General features: G+C 44.4%; 1 long non-coding RNA gene across 1 annotated transcript in view; it reads right to left on the bottom strand.

Moving 5' to 3' along the window:
• Positions 1-266: 266 nt before the first annotated feature.
• The window catches only part of LOC147032566 (uncharacterized), a 39,532-nt gene continuing 33,798 nt past the window's right edge, over positions 267-6,000 (bottom strand). Inside the window, exon 3 of the long non-coding RNA XR_015052102.1 lies at positions 267-579. This is a non-coding gene — a long non-coding RNA (uncharacterized LOC147032566). The remainder of the gene's footprint in view (positions 580-6,000) is intronic.

Genomic DNA, 6,000 nt, shown 5'->3' with positions numbered 1-6,000 from the left:
ACCCAATCACCCAATCCATGAACACACTCACCCTCCACAACCTCAACCCCAACCCCAGACCAATCACCCAATCCATGAACACACTCACCCTCCACAATTGATTGAGTCCCATCCATGCCCACACCACAATTAACCCAAATCCAACCCGACATCCACTCAATGGGAAGAGTGAAAGAGAACAATCGTGGAGAGAACAAGCATGAATTTCATGTTTATTTATATTATTCATTTTAAAGAGTGATCTCCGTGTCACCAAAGGGCCTCCATCTCGGATGCTTCCAAATGTTTCCAAAGAAGATGAGAATGACGTGAACGTTTTACTGTATGTCCCTTGAAATGTCATCGTAAAAAGATGTGTGCAATCATCAATAGGAATGCGCAACTTGCCTCTTGTAGTTATTCTTGTGGTTCGCGAAGGAAGCGAGTGCAATAAGAGGTGAGCCGTGGGAGGCAGACAAGCCAAGAACATGTTGAGAGGTCCTCCGTTGCTAGCTCGAGCGGCGCTCCCCGAGACGGCTCCGCCAGACCCGCGAGCGACAATCGAAGATGGAGACCGAAGCTGCGATAAAGCAGATTTGCCTGTTAAAGTTTATGGGGGAGGCAGAGAGGTCAGCATTGCAGGATTTCCCATAACGAACGCATTTATTGTACAGACCCGGCTGGCTTTCCATGCGAGCCAAAGCGGTTGATTGAGTTCCAAGTATTGGATGAGCGGTTTTACCATAGCATTGTTCCTCGCTGAGCGGCATGTGTGGTGGAGTACTGCACCAGATGTTTTCATCTTATGGAGAATCCCGCTTTCATATCATGTCCATATGTTTGCATGAAATATTTAAAAAATAAAAAAAATCTTCCAACTTTGCACTCTTTCTGATGTGGTTTCTTGTTGGACACTTCCCATTCCATGAGCCAAATATGGGGCCACCAAATGAGGTTTTAGACCAGTAAGGGTCTTATTAAATGATGAAAGGTTGTCAAGCCTCACTCACGACTCCGCCAGGCTGAACAGTTTACGTGTTGTATCCCACTGATCAGCCCGATCTGCATCCGGACCTGAACCGACATCGAATCGGCTCGTTATTGTCACCGACCCAACTCATCCACCAAGTTTCGTCGAAAACCGTCCTCAAGTCTTTTTGAGATATCGTGTTATATATCGGTATCACTCGATGGTGAAGAATCAGTAAAAAAAAAAAAAAAATTCTAATAGCCAGATCCAGATCCGGGTCTTCACCAAAATTGAATTAATTCGTCATTGTCACACACCCAACATGTCCACCAAAGTTGGTCGAAATCTGTCCGTAACTTTATGAAATATCCTGCTCACAGACAGACAAACAAACAAACAAGCCGGTAGGCGACGAGGGATTCACTAGGATCGAAGCGCTGGATACGATGCTTTTCATTCTGACCGATCCACTGATGAACATTCATAGCCAAGACGTATTGGTCCACATACAATTGTTCCTCTGCCTGGCAAGATTTTTTCCTCTTGCATATTTTGCCAACTGGCATTCCTCATAGTGGAGATGGAGGAAAGTGTAAATGACAAAAAAAATGTTCTACCAACCATGTTGTATCACCATGCCAAGACGCTTTCGTTTACGTCTAACCGTTTCGCCTTGATGATAGTAATTTATAAGGGATATCTGGCGAATCCCAATATTGCCTCAAGAGGAGTTGAATTGGAGAAGTAGTTGATGTTCAGATCACATGTTATCAAAGTTTCATCTAAATCGGTTTGCTGGTTTGTGCTGTGGAGCCTCGCGTTACACACACACACACACACACGCACACACACACACACACACACACACACACACACACACACACACACACACACACACACACACACACACACACACACACACACACACACACACACACACACACACACACACACACCCACACACACACACGGAAAACCCGACAAAAAATTCTAAGTATCTCAAAGTGTTTAATACCGAAGTCTCGTTTCTCCACATTCAAAACTGGAGGACAAGTATTGAAAATAGTGAACGTAGGTCGAGAAAAAGTATTTTTTCGAATTTTGCGTATTTCAGCCCCGACACCCTTGGTGACCGAATCTGGAAAAATGCTGCGGTTCAATTTTGTCGTAGTTATTAAACTCTATCCATACACCGAGTTTGAACGTTCTGCCGTCGACGGTTTCCGAGGTCAAGGTCACGTAACATATTCCCTGGTTCACCACCTTTCCGCATTCGGAGGGCTGCCATTCAGAAACTATGAGAGACAGAGGAACGTTATAAAAATGACCGTTTTTACAGCCATTTTTCCCTGCTGTGCAGGGGTTTGGCTTTTTCTTGAGGCAATGTTTTATGGCCGGATGCCCTTCCTGACGCCAACCCTGGTCGCCTCTTACGACACACAGGGATATGGTACACCTATTCTAACCGGGGCATACACCGGGACCAGTACACTGGTACTCATTTCGCCGACCTCGGAAGGATGACAGGCTGAGTCAACCCCCTGGTGTTAATTCAGCAGCCAACGGGGCTTGAACTCAGGACCCTGAGATCCCAAACCACCACCCTAACCACTAAGCCAACACCAGGCTAGAGGAACGTTATGTTGTCACGATAACTAGATGGGGATGCAAAGAATAGGCAGGAGTTGGTCCGGTCGCTCTACCTATCATAGAATCCGCGCTACATCAGTTACCGTTTGGGTTCTTAAAACGCAGTTTTTCGGCCGCTGCATAGCAACAGGTGGTTGCTTAGCAAGGAAACTCAAACGCGCACACTCCCAGCCCATATGGCACCTGTTCTCCAAGTTTCATCTAAATCGGTTTGTGCTGTGGAGCCTCGCATTGCAGACACACACACGCACGCACGCGGAAAACCCGACAATAACGGATATCGAGCGAATCCCAACAAACAGACAGAGATGAAAACATAACCTCCGTTCACCTTCACTGGTGGAGATGATAATAATAATAACAACAACAACAACAACAACAATAATAATTATGACAGAAAAGCAAATTAAAATACAATATGTATATTAAACCACCTGCTCTTCCAGGCAAGGAAAACTGTGCAAAAAAACTTTTTGCTGTTTAGCCCGATGTGGAAAGCATGAACACATTGCTCTTTCAAACCCTACCTGGGTTCTTCGACTGCTGCAGACATTCACAAGTAGTACACACATGAGAATCCCAATGCTACACACCCCTCAGCCGGACCAGTTTCATCATTTGTTGGTGAATCATCATTGACAGTGTAAACATAAACACGCATCACCAAGACTCCCAAGCATGTTCATCATGCAATGTCAATAGCAATTATCATCTGATTAACAAGACCCAACCACATTTCTCTTTCTTAAATGGAGAGAATAACCAATCAGCTCTCACCGAATCAATTACCCCAAATGGCTGAGATTTCCATAAATCAACCACCATGCTCTTCCAGCCAAATAAAGTTGCAACCAAGAAATGTGGTTTTTTTTTTTGGTGGTTTTTTCCCCCACTGTTTGTCCATATATATATATATATATATATATATATATATATATATATATATATATATATATATATATATATATAAAAATTTACTTTCTCCTCTCTCACCACCGTACTTCCTCACCAAACTGCATAAGAATAAGGAACAATGCCTTGCAATTCTGCTTCCAGCCTCCAGACTTGCTTCCAGCTTTTATTATTTCAATCAAAACCGTTAAATCCAGGTGAAAGCCTGGTGTTGGCTTCGCGGTTTGGGTGGCTGGCTTGAGATCTTAGAGTCCTGAGTGTGAAGCCTTGTTGGCTGCTGAATTAACACCAGGTCGGGTTGACTGGGTGATTCAGTCTGTCATCCTTCCAAGGTTGGTGAAAGGAGTACCAATGTACTGGTTTAGGGGCACAACATCATTGGCATAGTCAATGATGGTGACCCCCAAAAAATGATCAATGGCTACCAACAAAATAATACCTGCCTGGTGAAGGAGAAGAAGAAGGAGGAGAAGGAGTTGGAGGCTCAGTTAAAACTGCTTGGTACAGTTGAAATCAGACTTTTGTCAAAGTGTTTCCCAATGCAGGCATTTTGGTTGTTAGTGCTTCAAACCTAATTGTCAGTTGTCACAGCATTGTTGTTGTTGGAATTGTCTCCATTTATTCCATGAGCCATGGGTTTGTTGTTGCTTGCCAGTGTTATTTTATCTTCCCATTATATAAAATCTTATGCCACCCCAGTCCCATCACCCACCCTTGAGTGGTGGTCTTTAAAATCCTATATCCACATTCCATAAGACATGGTTCCAAAAATATTTCCCTTTTGAAAAAAAAAGAAGAATGACGTCACTGCGCTTCAATTCCTTGCAAATGATTGCACCTTACAATCATGCGTAGCTATGATCCATTTAAAGATTGCAATGGCGTAAGCAAACTGACCCACCGCTGGGGCTGAATGTACACCGCCGGATGGAACTACTCTGCTATCCCACTTAGTTTATAGCCCCAATTATTCTCACCTTGTGGAGTCAGCAGTCAACATTTTTGGCCCAACTCATTCAGGAGCTTGCAGGCCAGGCCTGACATTCACCTGATGTGATTTGGGCATTCACTCATTCATCCATTCATTTACCCTGCTCTGTAAAGTGTGTCGCCTCTGCCAAAGCAGTTTTATATGGCGATGCTTGTCATCCTGGATGGGTCACCATTCCGATGTAGGATACTCGACTTGGTGCAGAGGTTTGTAATTTTTTTCTCGGTGGAGGCGATAGCTCGCCTACTCTTCGTAAAGAGGCACAATTTGATCTTTAACGTTCGCCTTGCAGCTTAGGCTTGCAGAAGCGACATCCGGCTTAACGTCCATCCCAGGGAAGATGCACATTGCGATGCAACAAGTACCAAATTGACGATTTATAGTCAGTTCGGGAATTGAACCCAGAGTTGTCAGCTCAGAGGAAATAAGCGCACTTCCCTTTGCACTCTGTCGGACATGACACCAGATGGAAAGTACAGATCAACCTTAAAGACAGAGACAGGGTGGAACCGTTCGGATCAACCTCGTACATCCCCATCCCTTCTGCAAACACGGGACCTCGCGGGGGACAAAACATAACATGGCAAAGCGAGGCTTTACAGGAATGGCGTTTTAAAAATGTCCAGCACACACCTTCCAAAATGAATCGAGCAATCGCATCAAGCCATCTTCGAAATGGTGCAATTGTTATTATTCCTCAGAATATCTTGCAGTTTTGTCTGAAAACTCTGACCATTCCATCTCACCATTTCATGCTATGATTGTTAACCTTCTCGCTTATTCTTTCACGCATAAAATGAATTGTTTCACAGAATTTTCAGGAGACCAGACAAGATAAAGCGGCAATGGCCCTGGGCGCTGCGCGGAATCATATTAAATGTGAAAGCTTCGGTGGACGAAAGGTCTTGAAATCGACAATGCATGAGAGAGAGAGAGAGAGAGAGAGAGAGAGAGAGAGAGAGAGAGAGAGAGAGAGAGAGAGAGAGAGAGAGAGAGAGAGAGAGAGAGAGAGAGAGGACCTTCTCGTTTCCATAGCAACACTCATCTGGTGTTTATGTAATTATGACAAATGTTGGTATGTAAATAGTTTCAAGAAAACTTAACTTAGGCCGTGCACAAAATTGTCTGAAACGCTTTTTGTGCAACAGCCTAACTAGACCTATAGCCTCAGGCTATACCACTGATGTGCCAGGAACTCTGGGGCCGATATTTGAACTTCTTTGATATAATGAGTCCCAGTAGCATATAAAGAGCTCGAAAAAGAAAATACATCGCCAAATTGGCTGCAAAAGCTCCAAGGCCAGCGGGATGACATTGAAAGGGTTCCATCTGCCTGTGCGTGCCGTTCACTGGCATATTTTATGCCTTTGATCACCTCCTGCTCCAATTCCACGCGGCCTGGGGTGGTCTGCACTCGCCTTTCACGAGTAAGCTGAAGGGATGTCCTTTGGAAGTGCCCTTCTCTATGTCCAATCTTACTCTGGCCTCATGTATTCAC

This window comes from Eptatretus burgeri, chromosome 2 (assembly GCF_056783735.1).
Source record: "Eptatretus burgeri isolate ZD-2024b chromosome 2, Ebu_testis_v1, whole genome shotgun sequence".
Taxonomy (NCBI): Eukaryota; Metazoa; Chordata; class Myxini; order Myxiniformes; family Myxinidae; genus Eptatretus; species Eptatretus burgeri.
The sequence above is the reverse complement of the archived record's forward strand: the minus strand, read 5'-3'. Positions and strand labels throughout refer to the sequence as shown.